This window comes from Mauremys mutica, chromosome 2, assembly GCF_020497125.1.
Source record: "Mauremys mutica isolate MM-2020 ecotype Southern chromosome 2, ASM2049712v1, whole genome shotgun sequence".
Lineage (NCBI taxonomy): Eukaryota > Metazoa > Chordata > Testudines > Geoemydidae > Mauremys > Mauremys mutica.
Window position 1 is genome coordinate 199,241,694 of NC_059073.1, and position 18,375 is coordinate 199,260,068.

General features: G+C 43.3%; 1 protein-coding gene across 4 annotated transcripts in view; it reads left to right on the forward strand.

Moving 5' to 3' along the window:
- Window positions 1-258: 258 nt before the first annotated feature.
- The window catches only part of LOC123364441 (cytochrome c oxidase assembly factor 1 homolog), a 38,417-nt gene continuing 20,300 nt past the window's right edge, over window positions 259-18,375 (forward strand). The window contains exons 1-2 of one of the 4 annotated variants that reach the window (XM_045006586.1): window positions 259-366; window positions 3,430-3,532. The gene's annotated coding sequence lies outside the window, so the exon portion shown is untranslated. Of the gene's footprint in view, window positions 367-3,172; window positions 3,311-3,429; window positions 3,533-14,784; window positions 14,882-18,375 lie in introns of those variants that run through there. The other 3 variants (XM_045006588.1, XM_045006587.1, XM_045006585.1) reach the window with 3 other exon arrangements.

Genomic DNA, 18,375 nt, shown 5'->3' on the forward strand with positions numbered 1-18,375 from the left:
CTGCAGTTTGTGGCTTGGATTTAAAATTTACAGGGAACAGATCCCTCTGAAAAATCCTCCTGCTGTGTTAGGATTGACATAAATGGCAAGCCTGCAAGCTGTGTGTATTAATATGTGGAGATTAAGTTTATCTGACAGAAAGACCAGTTGGACTCAGAACAAAATAGTGCTTATTTAAGTGCTTAATATGCCTTGGTCCCTGGAGAGATCTCCACTGGTTATAATGAAGCTTTTAATATTTTAAAATCTCTCCACTAAGTGGCACCAAAGTTCTGGAACTTGAAGAGTTCCTATTGCCACAGAAATCTGCGGATTCCTTTTTGTAGTTGAACATCAACATTTCATCTTCAGAGACTGCTGTCTCAGGTAAATATTCACATTCCTAAAGACAGTTCTACACTTACATAGATCACTGTTGGTATTTCCCTTTTAATGCTCCTGAAAGCAGAATCTTTGTTTCCCTATTTGGGGTTATAATCCACCATTAGGGGTTGCGGTAATGGCTGTGATGCAGTGGACATTATTTAGGTTTCGTGAAAGGAATAAGCCACTGGATCTGAATCGCTAAGCAACCAAGTTTGTTTTTTCTAATACTAGTTTCATGTATTAATTAAATAAATTAGGGGAAGAACTATGAGAGAACATAAGCAAAGTTTTCTAAATAGAATGTTTTCTCAAGAGGTGTTGGCACCTCTTTAAAAAAGTTAGAAGTGATTAGAGAATGCTTCTTACGTTTGTTTATTTTTTATTTGCTCCTGTCATGCACCCACTTGAAATTGATCCAATATTCAGAAAAAACTATCAGGTCACATTTGTATTTCAAAAACCGTACAAGACAAGAGAAGGGCGAAGCTTTGGTCCTTTACAAACATAGCAGTGCTTTTGTATCTCCCACTCTTATAGGGAGGCACACACGATGCTGTTCTTAGCCCTACAGCTAGACCACTGAACTGAATGAGGATGAATAAGGCCACAAGATATGGCTCATTGTGCACATAAATGTATTGACTCCTATGTATTAACACAATGTAAGTGCAGCATAAAACCATTGTTCAGTGCTAGAAAAAAAATCATTTTTACACAAGCACATTCATGGGCTCCCGGATATGCAGGGTTAGATGAAGGATCCCTTAACAATGTAGGATTTGAAAAGTCCATTAATGTGTTGAATCCCTCCAATAACCAGAGTGAGAGAGGCATATAGCACGCTGCTAACTTACCCAGCCCTTGGCTTAGTCTTAACTTCAAGCTTCACCAGCTCTCACTCCACATGAAGTCACCAGTGTACAGTATGCTGGAACATCATATGCCCTGCTGAACCAAGAGTCATAAGGCGGGGTGTGTTTTGCACACAATTAAGTTTAGTACTCATGAAGGATGATAGAGCAACAGCTTTGGATGAGAGTCTTCCATTTAACTGCTGAACTATTACAGGCTGGGCGGTGACAATGCCTGCTGTCCCATGTTACCTGAGCAACATGCCTCCTACCTGGTCTGAGGCCTATTTATAGCCATGAAAAGTATCTCTGTGTCTATCTGTTCAGTGTTGGGCCTCTCAACTGAGATTCCAACAGTTGTGGTGGCTCTTTGCAATGTGGATAGCACTCCATATGGATTAAGAGATCCACCAGCTAGGTGGGCATCACATGGGCAGCAAAGCAGTTGCTATGTTAAGGGACAGTGGTTAAAATTTTCCAAAGTGGCTTTGGCATTTAGTAGCTAGCTGTCATTGAAAAATCAATGGGACTTCCACATCTAAGCACCGATAAGTTTATGGAGGGGATGGTATGATGGGATAGCCTAATTTTGGCAATTAATTTGGCAACTGATCTTTGATTATCAGAAGGTAAGTATGCCCAGTGGTCTGTGATGGGATGGGATCTGAGTTACTACACAGAATTCTTTCCTGGGTGCTGGCTGGTGAGTCTTGCCCACATGCCAGGGTTTAGCTGATCGCCATATTTGGGGTCAGGAAGGAATTTTCCTCCAGGGCAGATAGGCGAAAAACCTCCAGGGCCTCTGCCATCCTCTGCAGCATGGGGCACAGGTCACTTGCTGGAGGATTCTCTGCAGCTGGAGGTCTTCAAACCACAATTTGAGGACTTCAATAACTCGAACATAGGTTAGGGGTTTGTTACAGGAGTGAGTGGGTGAGAGTCTGTGGCCTGCATTGTGCAGGAGGTCAGACTAGATGATCATAATGGTCCCTTCTGACCTTAAAGTCTATGAGTCTATTGCACTTTTGAAAAATTTTACCCACTTATAACCAACAGTGTTAACTTGCTGTTAAAACTCATTCAGTAGCGTAATGTTGAAAACACGGGGAGCAAAACAGACTTCAGTAGTCTGGTGCCCGTATGCAATGAGGTTTTCCTGACGCATGTGATATCACCTGCATAGAGCGTGAAGTCAGGATCTAAGAAAAAGCTACTCCATATGTTTACAGAGATCTTTCTTAGGGTAGTATTTGTGACCTTGCTTTAATGATGTGCTGAACGGACCCTTTGAGGCATCCAGCACATTACTGGAAAGTAGCCAGATTTAAAGTATAGGCAATTGAAGGATAGGTCAAATTTTTAACCTTTTAAAAAAAAAAAGTGTGGGTTGAAGACAACTAAAGGATTAGAGGAAAAATTCAGAGCTACACAATAGATCTCAGCTCCAAAATTCTGCTTTCTTCACATGTGCGCTCATCTTCCATTGACAACAGTTGGAGTTTGGCATACGTGTAGAAAGCAGACTAGACAACTGGAGACAGGGCCGGCGCAACCCATTAGGCGACCTAGGCGGTTGCCTAGGGTGCTAACATTTGTGGGGGCGGCAACCGCGGCGGTGGGACCTTCCCCCGCCTCTGTTGGGGGCGGGACCTTCCGCCACCTAGGGCAGCAAAAAAGCTGGCGGCGCTCCTGACTGGAGACTACGCTCCAGATTTAAGAAGAGAATTGTGCTCTTGGAGTAGCTGCTTGCCCATATCTGCAAAGGGTCTATTCTTTTTCACGGTTCTGGTGTGTTTCCTTTGTTTATTTAGAAGTAGCCTCTCTTGAGACAATTGCAGGTGTTGAACTAGGCTGGCCTGCATTTTGCTCTTCCATTAGCTTGCACCTTTTGTAATAAATAATCTGTCTGCTCCCTGTAATGCAAACTGGAGGGATATTCCTCTTCTGAAGCAGATGTGGTGGGGAAACTGCTGATGAAGAACAAAATGGGAGCTACTGAGCAATCATTTGGAAACTGGCTATTAAAAAAAAAAAAAAAGCCAGCTAATTAGAGCTTTGCGGAAGAGACAGCACTTTGTGCAAAACACCAGAAGGTAATCTCTCCAAATCCCATACACTTCCTCTAAAAAGCTATAATTAACCTCATAGTATTCACTTTATGAATTAAAATTTAATTAAATATTTTCTGTCCTTAATGAACATATATTTGCAGCCAGGAAAACCTACTGACAGCTGTATTTCCTAAGAGCAGCAATAACATTCAGGGGCCAGATACACTAAATGGAGACCCTCAGCCCTGCTCCAGCACATTGGAGGTAAAATTGGCTACTGAATAGCTGATTTTTTTTTTTTAAGCCTATACCTGCTTCCATAGCTTGAAGGGCAGCACCAGCCTCCAATAGAAGCTTCCTATGAGTATGCCAAGTGGTATGGCCACCACCCATTTCTGCTATTTAAAGGTGGTGGATTTAATAAAGGCCTGATACACAGGAGTGGGTAAAAAAAATTGATGGCATTGCCTATCTGCCCTCACATGCAGTGCTACACAACCCGGCAAAGAGCTGGCTTGTCTGGACCTCTTGAAATTCTGCAGGTCTGATTGGTGCTTAGGTCTCAGGAGGAATGAGAAGAGCACAGATTACAGGAATGTCTGTCTAAGGTATATCACCATTGTACCTGAGCACCACACCACCTTTAATGTATGTATGTATGTATCCTCATGACACCCTGGTGAGGGTGGAAAGTATTATCCCCATTTTACAGATTGGGTACTGAGGCATGAGCGGCTAAGTGACTTGCCCAAGGAAGTCTGTTACAGGGCACGAAACTGAACCCTGGTCTCTCAAGTCTCAGGCCAGCTCCCCAGCCACTGCTCTGTTCCTGCTGTCCATGAATTGTATGCTCCCTGAATTTGCCAACACACAAAGCAGTGCTGAGTACTTAGAGTGGTGATGTGGGAACCCCCACAAACCAATTGCCCCTCCCACAAGTGACAGAAAATGGCCTTTATGCCCCATACCTTTCCAAACAGAGATACACAAACAAGGCTTTCCCTTGTTTTCTCATAACAGTAAAGGGGGTAGGGTGGGGAAGGGCCAGAGATGGGTGCAACATCCTGATTTTACATTTACAAAGTTTGTTTCATCATGATGGTGCAACTAAAAGTGGCAATGTTGAGTCACAGCTACACATAATCCTGTGTCGACACATCATGAAACAAACCTGAGCTGTTATGTTACATAGATTTCAATACAAATAAAGGTGATGGTACTAGAGTGCTGCAATTCTTTTGTGATGTAAGTAAACATTAGACAAAACTCAAAAGGTTGAAGTAGTTCTAGACGGGACAGATCCTTTAACTATTGCAGTGCTCCTGGGGCTGTCTCCATTTGTACCTATCATGCAGCATTATTCCCCCCCCCCCCTTTTTTTTTTTTTAAATAAACTCAATGGATTTTTTTCCCCATTCCCATGAGGGGGAAAAAAAAAAGTAAAATATTTTTCCAGAATCCAGCAGCCCCTCTGATTTTTAGAGAGAGCCATGTTCTTTCTGCTTTCTCTAAGGTTTGAACTTTACCTCCAGAAATACAAATATCGGGTCTAAATAGCAAAGCAATTATCTTACATAAGTGTTAGTCATTTGTACTAACCTGTGATTAAAAATTCACATGTCTCAGCACTTGCTCTCATCTTTTTCTGAAATTACATTTTCCATTTCCTAGGCTTTGACCTCAGGCAATGGATTTTTGAAGCAATCATGTCTTGATAATTTATTAATGTTAAATATAAACATTGCAACTTTGAGAGAGTGCTTTGTTTAATAAATACCCAGCAATCAAATATAAAAGGAAATGCAAACAACGTAGGCTTTTACTAGAAGTTGCAGTTTTCACAGGCACTGTACTCTGAGCTCTCAGCTATAACCAGTTTTATATTCCATTGCAGTGGGGGGGTGGACATAGAGTATTTTCTAACTTTTTGTTATTGCGGTTACTACCACTGCTAACCTGTCAGTTGTCCATACCTCAGAAAGGTTGTAATGCCGTGGTGGGAAGCATTAATTCATCGTAACTTGAAAGAGCCTAGGTTTTGTCGAATTATGTGTAGTAACGATAGCTGAAGAATTGCAAAGAGGTTTGGAAAAAAGGGAAAGAGATACAACAGGAAGAGACGAAGAATAAAATCTCTTCTCCTTTCTGCCCCTTGACTCGTCTCCCCTCTGCATTTTCTTTCTAAAGGTGTCCCATCCGCCTCCTTCCCAGATTTTTGTCCAGTTAGTCTTATTTATGTTGTTTAAACCATTCTGGTTAGGGCATAAGTAATTGGCCCAAGGGAAGGGAGGGGGAGGAGTTTGTTAATTCTTGTATCTAGGCCACCTAACTGTCATGGTGATAGGGATCACAAGAATTAGGGCCAAATCGTTCCCTCCTGCTTCAAAAACTTGTGAGAGGGGAAGAGCTAAGTGGAAAAACTCTGCTGCCTTGTGGAGTTCCCCGCTGATTATCTCTTTGGGTGCAGAAGGGGATTCCGAGGCACATGCAAATGTACAAAGATCCAGAGGATCCTCAGGACATCTGAGAAGGTCCAGGACACTAGCAGAGTCGATCAGTGATTTTTACGATATTTCCCCTCTCCTATCCCTTGTGGCAGCAAATCCCCACGGTTTCACAGGGCCAAAAATCCTCTTTGGTGTAGGGTTGAGCTTTGAGAGTGCAGAATGGGAGTCCATGTAACAGTATCTGAATGTTCATCTTCTGAGAAGTCCCACACATTTGGGGAAGCCCTGCCCCCAGAAACTGCAGAGACAGCCCTTCCCCACCCACACAGATAGGTGCTTCTCTGAGCGTGGCAGTAAAGAGAGTAGGACACAATGCCACAGGTTCAACCCTCTTCTCCAGACTTAAGGGCCTGATCCTGCTTTGATTGAAGTCAATGGCAGAACTCCCAATGGAGGTCAGTTGGAGGAGGATCAGATGCAAACTTTGGACCAGTTTTGCTGTGTTTTTTGGGAGGGCAGAAAAAACAGGAATTTGTTATTCAACCCAAAGCTGTCAGATCTGGAGGGCAAGCTCAAAGACTCCTTTGGTGCAAAATTTGTTTTTTCTTTGGATTATTCTTTTCTGCTCAGAATTAACTGGAAACCTCTGACCACCCTGAATAGATTCATATTTCAGATTCTTACAGTAAATGTGAAAATGGAATCTCCCAACAATTCTTGCCTTCTCTAGACTTAGAACTTCAAGGAAGTATACTAAGAGAAACACCATCCAGCATTAATCATACTCTTTTGGTGAAACTAGACTAGTCTCTGCTTGCACTGACTTCTACGATTCATTATGATGTTGCATTAGCTACTTCCGAGGTACTAGTCCCACCTGGATAATCAGTGGAAGATTTCCCATCTGCTTTAACAATTTCCTGTTCTTTTAACTACGTTATTTGTGTAACATCAACAGTACACCAGGCTTTTATTCAACATTATTAGCGTTTCACCCTTTTAACATCCGGTATTTTACCACTTAGTTATCTCTCCTAATCTTTGACATAAAAAGGATTAGGCTAAACTTATTGTGGATGTTGGTACAATTTATTCTGTACATAGTAGGCTTCAGTTATTGAACATAGCCTCACAAGTTAAGCATCTAGCAACCTGTACAGCATTTTGCTGTATTTGTAGTGTTTTGGGGTCTTAGAGGAGGAGAATAAGGTAGCAATAGAAGATGATCATATTTATTTTATAACATATTTAAGATATCGTCATGGTTATTTTTTAGTACAAGTCAGAGAGAGGTTGTGGTCAATAAATAGTAGTTCATGGAAGTCCAAGCCCCACTGCCCTGAGGGGGGAGATGGCTGACAGCTGGAGCCCTGCCTCCCCAGGGGGAGTGTCTGACAGCTGGAACTCGGCCACCTGGGACTCGCTCTACCTTGTGGGGCTGACAACCAGGGCCCCACACGCAGGGCTGAAGTTGTGGAGGTCACCAAAAATCATGGAATCTATGACCTCCATGACGGATTCATATCCTTACTTATATTTAATCAATTAGATAATGCAAATAGGTCCTGATGCAGAGCCTATAGATGTTAATGGAGAGATTCCAGTTGACCTCTATGGCCTCTGGATCAGATCCCTAGCACAGGAGTGTTTTAAACACACAGATTATCAATGCTAGCAGGGTTAGTTTATAATGGTTTCCCTGACCAGTGTGGGAAGGTCTCTTATTTAGGAGGAAAGTCTGATAGAAATCACATCTCTCACAATAAATTCAAAGTAAAATTAAGCCTCTTGAGTGATCTTGCGATAGAACTCTCAAATGTTAGGATTTTTTTTTCCCCATCCACGGCTCAGTTTTACTTAGAAATCGCTGTCAGCCCCAGGCAGCTGGGGCTCCTGCTGTCAGCGTCCCCTGTGTGTGGAGCTGACAGTGGGAGCCCCAGAAGTGGGAGAGGGGACCCCACCGGCCCCCCTGGGAGGGTGAAGAACCTTAAGAGGAGTAGAGGGGAGGCTGGAGGGCTGAACTATGGCCTAAGGGCTGCAGAGGGGTGGTGGTGGTGGGGGCTGATGGGGTGCAAGAGTGGTATTGATGCTGGGTTCTGAGCAGATGGGGTGAGTGCTGGGAGGGTGAATTGAGGGCAGTGGGGGCTGATGGGGTAGGGGGCTGAACTGATGAGGTGGTGATGCTGGGGTTTGAACTGAGGGGGGCTGAAGGACAGGATTAAGTGCTGAGCAGGAGATGGGCAGATGTGGGGATGAGAGCTCCTGCAACAGGTGCCAAAATCACCTTCTTCAGTACACTTGGGAGAATGGGGAACACTAATTGTCACATGCACACACCTGGGGATGGGCAGGAGGAGTTAAAAAAAAAATATCAAGAGACTGACCTAAAAAACACAATATAATCTTAAAACAAAAACAAAAAAACACCACACGATTTTTGATCTCTTGAAGTTGGCAATACTGATGATTCTTGGGAAATCTATACAGTAAGACAGACCAATATAATACACAATCCATTAAGATCAGGAAATCACATTAGAGCTGGCATGTGTAAACATGCAGTTTTTTGCATGGCAGCTAGATCACAACTGACTTTTCTGCCATTTACCTTTCATCAAACAAAGTTTAAACTAATCGCTCAGCCTTGTTTGGCTTGTGTTCTGTAAAGGATAATCCCAGTCTACTTCACCATGCCTATGGAAAACAACAACCTGACATACAATTTTTTTTCCCCATTAAAGCTTTTCAAGTTTACAGATCTGAGCATTGGCGGTTGGAGGTTTTCCTTCCTTCCCCTCCCCTTCCCCCGGCTTCACACAGAGTTCCTTCAACCTCTGCGCCAAAAGTTTATTATATAGATGGCTCTTACAGGGCCTGATCCAAAGTCTGTGTTGGAGTGAATGGAAAAACTCCCATTTAATTCAGAGGGCTTTGAACCAGACTTTTCATCCAAAGAGCTCCTGAAAGCACTTCAAAAACATTAATTAATGAAACCTCAGAAAGGGACTGATTCAATGCCCATTGAAGTGAATGGAAATCTTAACCATTGTCTTCAGTGGCCGTTGTATTGGGCCCAATATTTGTAGCTAGGCAAGCAAAGAGCACAGTAGCCAAGTGGTACGGGTTCTAATAGAATACAAGTATCTGTATTCCCAGTCCCAACCAGACCAGATATGAAGTCTATTTTTGTTCTTTGTTCACTAAGTTTGTCGCTCTCTCAGGGAAAACAACAGACCCTGTTGTATGTTGGCATCTCTCCTTCTGTCCCCAAACCAACAGCGCCTGCTTGAGCTTTTCCTGAGAGCTGTGCACTACAGTTTCTCCCAAGGAGAGTGGAGGGAAACCAGCTCCAAGAGTAACCCTTTTGCTATGTAACCTTTTCTTAAATGCCATCGACTGAATGCCATCACAAAGAGAAACAGCAAATATTGAAAGAGGAATGTGAAGGACATTATGAAAGGGATAAAGCAAGAGAAGGGGAACAGTTCAGACAAGTCTCTCAGGAAAGGTGATGTAATATGTACTGTGGGACACAACTAATAGTTGAAATACCTACTTAGAGCTAGAGTAAGTTGTTACCAGAAGGCGCTGTTGTCAAAAACAAAGCGGAGAGCAAGGAATACAATTGATTAGTTAGAGTTTGGTTTGATAGAAATAGGGTAGGTCTAATGTTTCAAAAAGACTATTGCAGCAGAGGGAAGGGGACATGGCTACAGAAAAGGGGATATGGTCGGGACACCCCTATACTGTGCTGATCCTTGGCTGCATTTCTGGCCCTGTGTCTGTTGCAGGCCTTTGTAAGTTAGAGCAGCATGGGGATTAGGGCAGTGCAATGGAGAGCTTTAAATCATCTTTGCACACCGCTTGACTTGCACTCTGTGCTTTTGGGCCATGCTAGAGGATCAGACCCACAGTGCGTGGGCAACATCCCTAGGGAGTCTACACTGCAACAAAAACACCCGCGGCTGCCTTGTGTCAGCTGATTTGGGCTCACAGGGCTTGGGCTACAAAAAATTGCACTGTAGACATTCCGATTTGCGCGGGTGCCTGGGCTCTGGGACTCTAGGAATCATAGGATAGCCAATGATTTTCTCTTTGCGTGGGGATCAAACCATCCCCTTACTTTGCTTGTGTTTAAAGCCAGACCTGAATAAAGCTTTGCTCTTTCACTGTTCCCTTGAAGCTCTAGAGGTTAGCAATCCTCTGTGCTCTTCTTAGCCTCTCCCCACATTCCCTTCCCCAGAAGCCTGCATACCACTTGAAAAGATTGTCCCCAAACCCTTCTTTTGGAGTCAGAGAACATTCGATACCCTTCCTACAAATCCCAGAGCCTTCTCTCTCATTCCGTTGCTCTCATTCATGATTGCCTTTTCCAGCAATAAGATGCCACTTTTGGCTTTGAATTGTACAGCTGAAGCATTTTAAAAATCAAACCGCCCTGGCTGAGAAAACTGAGGCACAATGCAAGGGAGCAGGAGCCATCAGGGAGCTCAAACTCTTGATTCTTCTTATTAAATCAGTGGCTTATTTGGACTAAGGGAAGATTGGCCCATCAAAAATGATATTGTATCCATTTCCTGGGGAGTGGAATTCTACATCTGCCAGGTTTGCCTCCTACCAGATAATTAACCCTTACTGCATTGGTAACTGCTGGATAGTGGAGGAAAGATTTAATTTTCTGTCATGACTGTGGGATTAATTAAAACATTCCTATCAGTTTTTAACAAGCAAGTTGTTACTTACAACAGTGTACTGGCTTAGACTCTCAGTCCCATAAAGTACCAATAGCACATATTGAATCACCGTTAATGAGCTGATTTGGGTATGGTTTCCCTCTCTCCCCTTTGAAATAAAGCAGCTTTTTGGCTACTTTAAAAATGATTGGTTGCTTTCTTCCCACTTACCTCAACAATACTGTACACTGTATACGGTGATTAATAGCCACTTATGGGCATGGGCAGGCAAGACACCAAGACATTGTGGAGCCAATTCTCTCCTCTGCTATACCTTTTGGTATAAACAGGGCCGGCTCCAGGCACCAGCGAACGAAGCAGATGCTTGGGGTGGCCAGTGGGAAGGGGCAGCACGTCCGGGTCTTCGGCAGCAATTCGGCGGTGGGTCCCTCAGTCCCTCTCTGAGGAAAGGACCTGCCGCTGAATTGCCGCCGAGGAATGAAGCGGCGCGGTTGAGCAGCCGATTGCGGCTTTTTTTTTCCTTCCCTCCCTCGCCGCTTGGGGCGGCAAAAAAGCCTGAGCCAGCCCTGGGTATGAAGGATCCTTAAAAAGCAATAAAATACCCCCTGGGGAAAACTGTCCACTTAAGGGAGCTCCTCTGCCAGTGTCGAACAGCCCTTGCTAGCCCAACTCCAAGCCCTTGGCATAGGGGTTGTCGGGTGGAGAGTAGAAGGAAAGCAAAATGGCCTAGGGGAGGGGGGTGTCCACAGTGCATTCCATTCTGGCTGTCTGCGTCCATGAGAAGCAGAGAGCAAGCTGGAGCAACCCCAAGCCTGAATATACTGGATCAGAGCACTGGCAATGGGAAAATGCAGCTTAAAGCCCACTTTGCCTCTTTTCCAACCCCATCCGTGGGCTCTACACAGGAACAGACTGAGAATGGAGCCCTGCATATCTATAGGCAGACTTTGCTATCTTACTGTTACCATTTTTTGCATATCAGCCTTACACTGCCACTCTCTCATGCACAGAGACTTACCTTACTGGGTGATGAGTCCCATTTAAAACAATGGGACCCCCTCCTGGAGTAAGGAGCTATCACAGTGGGAGTAAGCATGACAAAATATAGTTCTTAGTTATAAATATTGTAAATGTAAACAATGAGTACGAGTTATTTGCTCAGTGGTTAGAAGCAGAGAGAAAGAAAGAGAGAGGGAGAGAGAGAGAGAAAGGGTGGCAGGAACAGCGTATAACACATTTTGCTTTTTAAAATGTTTTATTGTATAACCAATTATAACTGAATAAATTGCTAAGGGCTCACCTCCTGCAAACACTCCCCTCCCAAACATAGGATCTGATTGTGCTCACTTCCACCAGTATAAAATCAAGAATAACAGAGCCATTATATTTATACACACACACACCCCACCCACCTGGTGTGAAAGGAGAATCAGGACCATGTGACAATTACAGGATTGGGCCCTCAGTTGTACTGTGAGAACTGAGCCAAATGATCTGTTTTTCCCTAAACTCAGGATGCAGCTCTTGATCTAATTTTTTCATTTGAATCAACTTTAACTATACACTGCAGGAAAGGAGATTTAGTGCTGCAATCTAGTTTCTGTTCCCCATATGGAATTATATTTTCTTTTTTGTAAACACAAACCACATGAGACACACGTTTTGGCTCCTGAGAAAACCCCCCGAAGACCATGGGTTATAGAAAACACAATTTCTGTTTTGAAGCAAAGTGCAGTTTTTAGGTTTATCAGCATTTTTGATTCCCAACCAGTTTCTGCATGCAGAAAAAACACAGCCTTAAAAGGGCAATGGTACATGCTCTGGAAACTAATTTTTTTTTTTAAATTACTTATCTAGTAAAGTCAACCTGCATGATGAAAGTGGCTCGTCACACTCGTGAAATGCATTAGTCACAAAACACACTCTTCACCACTTCAAGAGACTTTGATTATGGTGTACACTGTACTGTGTCTAACAGAGTGGCCTCTCTTTTGTGGGCAGAAAATCCACTCCTCTTTGTGTACACAATGCTATCGGTCACTCCACAGTTTTCATTATCTTTTACATATAATCATAATTTCGGTCTGTCAGTCATAGGCATAAAACCAAACCCACACGTTCAGATTTATGGAATGAGCAATTTATTTTCCCTCTTGCCTCCCCCCACAAATTAAAACATTTTTAGCTGTGATGTTGAAAGCTTCCAGCCAGCATTATACAACCTGCAAGGATGACCTTGTCCTTGCGACATCTCAAGGGGAAAGAGAAGTGCACGTTGTAAGTGTGTTAGCGCTGACAAACTTAATAGAACAGAGTCAGCTGAGCAATGGATACCAGGCCTGTTCCTCAGTGTGGAACCCCTGTTTGTTCTGTTAGTTAGCAGCTGGACACTGCAGAGAGCGAGTGCATGTGGGCATGCAGCAAACTGAGAAGATGCAAGGGATGCTCTCACTTTGGATGGTGGAGGAGCTGGCAAGGCCTGGAAAAAGCTAGAGCGGCTGGAGTCCCAAGGGAGGGAATAAGGTGAACATGACTGCCTTTCTACTACAAGCTATTAAACCATCTTAGAGGGGGATCCAGGAGGCCAGCCTTAGGCCTGAGAATTTACAACAAACAAAATAGGGAATTAACAGCAGTGTGTTGCTTCCAGTTTGCGTACTCCAAGCAGAGTGGAATTGGCATGTTACATCAGGAGAGGCCAGCCATGACGTAGCTAATAATACATTTGAAATACCACCTGAAAATGAGTATTTTTACTTTGTGCCAGAAGAACAGTGAGCATAGAAGTGCTGCTAAAAACAAGAAAAAAAACAGTAATGTGCATAGTAAATTGAGGGGGAGGGGGTTTAACAATTAATATTTTATTCTATCTAATCTTGATCCAACCTATTGAACAGATGAAAATATTCCCAAGGGTATAAAAATATTTCTCAGAGTCAAAAGTTGTTTTCATGAGTAATGGGAAGAGTGAAGTGCAAGGAGAGCCCAGCCCTGCCCATTCTATTTTACTACAAGCTAGAGTACTCGGTTTTGGGCGTTGCCTGGGAATACCAAACTTCGGAGTTGGCAGTCTTGTCACATTGCAGGAAAGTGATGAACACAGGCTTAACGGGGGAGGCAATTGTGTCTGCCAGCTTCGCACCTAATAGGAAATGGCTGATAGAAACCTGATTAGAAGAAAAACTAAGAGATTGGTCAAGCATAGGTGTTGGTGCTTTATTTATTACCATAGAGCACAACAATTTTACCTCTTTGGAAGAGCATTATGGGAAGTAGGGGTAAGATGTTGACAAGAGCAGCAGGATTTTAAGTGTTTAGTGTATATACAGGGCAGCTAGAGGAGACTGGTGTTTTCATAAAATTGAACTTAACACTTCAGAGCTAAATTTCTCTCTCACACTTCAAGCGAACACCAATATTACTCATTCACACTGGCATCAGTTGGTCTGACTAGCATGAAAGGATTGCAACTGAAATTTTTAACATCACAGAAGATGGCAAGTTACATTCTGGAAAACTAGAGCATCTTGCTGACTTGCAAAGATGACGCTTTGCATGCACTGTAATTCATTGGCTAGTTATTAAATCCTATCTAAAGGGCTTTTCTTCACCTTTGGATAGTGCTTTTAGAAACTGAGAAGACTATCTAATACTTTGATTATTTGGAAGAATATTAATAATAAAACAAAGTGCATGCAGATCTATGCGCCAAAGTGTAGTATGGTTTGTAGAATACATTGTTTGTTTTTGTTTTTAATTTTAAAGACAAACAAAAATCACCACAGAAGCACTACTAGGGTTACTGTATTGTATTCCCCTGAACATGTGCAAGTGTATTGCAGAAGACACTATCCAAATAAATGTTTAGTGAGGTTGTAATTTCCTGTTGGAGCAGCAAAGAAATCACGGTCATTGATTTAAACCAAGAACACAAATGATTTCCTCTACACAAAGCTGCCAAATGCTTGAAGTTATTGATTCCCCCCCGCTGCTAATCAAACACTTCTGGTTCTGTGATGTGAATCAGATTGATAAAGTAAACAGTTAACTGAATTTAAAAAAAAAAACAACCCTGTAGCAGGACTAGAAAAGCATCTACATTAAAATAAAAGAGTAAAAATATTCTGAAGTTTAAATTTTGTAGATTCACATTTCTGGGACTTGAGTTTATTTAAACAAACATACCAACAAACCCTGAAAGGACTGAAGAGAACTCTTGCCTTGAGAAGCCAAAAAAGAAAAAAACTTATAAGAAGAGATGCTCAGAATTTCAAGGCACTGGGAAGAAATTACCTCAAAACAGCAATTGAAACCTAAAAAGACACGGCAGTTGCACCTTAAAAATAGTTATTTTAATTTTATTTATTTTTATCAGCAGGAGGCCTGCGCAGTTGTCTTACATTGTTGCAGCAAGAGCTGAGCACAGCTGAGGCCTGGCCTTGGAACAAGTCATTTTGAAGATATCACATACGGTATTAATAAATGTAGAACAATAGTTGCTGTCAAGTTGGTTACAACGCAGTAGTTCACTGAAGGGAGCCTGACAGTGTCAAAAACCATTAAAGCAGAGCCTGAGAGTGTTTTATATGCTTCAGCTGAACCCAGAAGATGAATTGATGCCCTGGATCTGGTTTTAAGGCATCTGTCTACTTTAGAGAGTGTTTTTTTTTTTGAAGCAGGCAAACAATTGCTTTCTCCCACCCCCCCATTTTCTTTTGTCATCTGCATAAACTCAGACAGTAAGACGACCAGATACAATGGAACAAATTCTGCTGTGATATAAACAGATGCAACTCTACTGGAATAAACTGAGGCTTCAATGAAGTTGCTCCTACTTGCACCATGTCTGAATATGGCCTGCTATTTCTTATGTTGCTAAAGCAGAGTTGCCCACTAGTTAGAGCACTGGATTGGGACTGGGGAGAGTTGGTTTCTACTCTTGGCTCTGCCGCTGGGTGACCTTGAGAAGTCACGTCACCAATATGTGCCTCAGTTTCCCCATATGTAAAATGGGACTCCTGGTACTGACATCCTTTGTAAAGAGCTTTGAAATCTACTGATGAAAGGGTTCTATATAAGATCTATTATATTATTAGGGAAGAACCAATTGGAAGAGATACTAGCAGGAAGTACACAAACAGATTACCAAGTGATGAAAAACAAACATCAAGCTTCAAACTGACTTAAAAAGGTGTGACTGTTTCCCTCACCTCCGCCTTTGTGCCTGTCTACAGAGGAATACAATTAAGAAACAGTCACTGATTAGTAACAAAGTGTTAACAGGCTCATCAGTTCTTTAATAAGTACAAACTACAGCTACTATAATTATTCTGCTCCTTTAATAACACACCTCCATGCCATTTGATTTTTATTTTCAAGGTGTCCCATTTCTCTCCCCCATCCATGGGGAATTATTATATTTTGCTGCTGAAGCAAGCAGTTGTGTCCCTTTATAATGTACATTATATACTTAAACAACTTATAAGGATTTCCTTCTAGGATCTCAAAGCACTTTATGTACACAGAAGCCTCACAATCCCAACAGTAAGCATTAGTATGCCTGTTGCTACACGTGGGAACTAAGACACAGAAAGGCTAAGGTTTTGGCCAGAGCTACATAGTGAGTCAGTCAGAACCAGAACTGAGAATAAGACCCAGGAGTCCTAACAGCTCCCTGCCCAACCCCTACCTCCTCCATATGAATTACCTAAGGCACAAATAGATGTAATACTTAATGGGACACAGACACTTCTTTTTTGTAGTGAGTGTATCAAATGGTTTCATATCTAATTTGAGATCTTTTAAAACAAAATTTTCTATCGTGATGGTATCACAATCTCAGCTCTCTGCACCCACAGGAATGCAGAGATGGCAGTATGGGATTGAACAGGAGACAATGAATAAGAAAACATACATATGGAAATATTTATTTCTTATGGTGGAAAAAGAAGTCTTTCCTGTACAGTCTTCAATTTAGGATGTCTGTGGGGATGAGTCTCTTCCACTGTAATTAAAGGAATGATTTCCAGCTAACTTAGGAACAGAGTAAAAACACACCTTATGGACAAACTTATTTGTAAATACTGGAATTTATGATGAACAAACATTTAAAGCCCAAGAAACAAATGCTTGGAAGTTTTATAGCCATTGAAATAAGGGGAATAATAAATGCTATTAGCTAGCCCAGTTGAATGCTTGACTTGAGTGTGTCAAGGGCCGAGTTTCAAACTGTTCAGTGCTTTCTGAAAATCAGGCTCCTTTAAGATATCTTAGGTTGAGCACCCACAAACTGGGGCCCCACAATCACTTGCCACTTTTGAAAAATCTTACCCACTAACAATATTTAGGAATGTGCCGTGCTGGTTGCAGACCCTGAAACAGGACTGTAGTACTTTAGATTATGGGTCAGATCCTGGGCTGGGTTAAAATTGTAATAGCTCCATCAAGGAGCTAAGGGTCAGCCCCATCTGAAATGGCAAACCTGCCTTATGAAAGGAGACTGAAAGAGCTTGGCTTGTTTAGCCTAACCAAAAGAAGGTTGAGGGGGGATACGATTGCTCTTTATAAATATATCAGAGGGATTAATATTAGGGAGGGAGAGGAATTATTTAAGCTTAGTAACAATGTGGACACAAGAACAAATGGATATAAACTGGACACTAGGAAGTTTAGACTTGAAATTAGACGTAGGTTTCTAACCATTAGAGGAGTGAAGTTCTGGAACAGCCTTCCAAGGGAAGTAGTGGGGGCAAAAGACATATCTGGCTTTAAGACTAAGCTTGATAAGTTTATGGAGGGGATGGTATGATGGGATAGCCTAATTTTGGCAATTAATTTGGCAATTGATCTTTGATTATCAGCAGGTAAGTATGCCCAGTGGTCTGTGATAGGATGTTAGATGGGGTGGGATCTGAGTTACTACAGAGAATTTTCCTGGGTGCTGGCTGGTGAGTCTTGCCCACATGCTCAGGGTTTAACTGATCGCCATATTTGGGGTCAGGAAGGAATTTTCCTCCAGGGCAGATTGTCAGAGGCCCTGGAGGTTTTTCGCCTTCCTCTGCAGCATGGGGCACGGGTCACTTTCTGGAGGATTCTCTGCAGCTTGAGGTCTTCAAACCACAATTTGGGGACTTCGATAACTCAGACATAGGCTAGGGGTTTGTTATAGAAGTGGATGGGTGGGATTCTGTGGCCTGCGTTGTGCAGGAGGTCAGACTAGATGATCATAATGGTCCCTTCTGACCTTAAAGTCTATGAGAATCTGCCTAATGTAACTTTACTTTAGAAAGTGGATTTGTCTTTGTTCAGCAAGGCTCCCCTTTCACAGGGTGGTAAGTGTCTTTTCAGGAGAGGAAGGATGGGCTAAATAAAGGAGCGGGCAAACTTTTTGGCCTGAGAGCTGTATCGGGTTTCGGAGATTGTATGGAGGGCTGGTTAGGGGAGGCTAGCCCAGCCCCCGCCCCCACCCCCATCCAATCTCCCCTGCTTCTTGCCCTCGGGACCCCTGCCCCATCCAACCACCTCTTCTCCCTGACCACCCCCAGATCCCCCGCCCCTGCCTGCCCCCACTGCCCCATCCAACCTCCCCTCTCATTCCTAACTGCCCCCCTGGGACCCCTTCTCCATCCACCCCCCCCCGCTCCCTGACCATCCCTGGAACCCCCCCACCTGACTTCCCCCCCACCGCCCCATCCAACCCCTCCTCTCCTGCCTGACTGCCCTGGCACCCCTGCACCATCCAACCACCCCTTCTTCCTGACCGCCCGCAGAACCTCTGCCCCCATTCATCACCCCCCCCCGTTCCCCACCCTCTGACCGCCCCCACTCCTATCCACACCCCTGGCCCCTGCCCACCCCCCAAACTCCCCTGCCCTCTATCAACCCACCCCCCTCCCCATTACCGCACTGCCTGGAGCACTGGTGGCTGGCGGCGCTACAGCCGCACCGCCTGGCTGGAGCCAGCCAT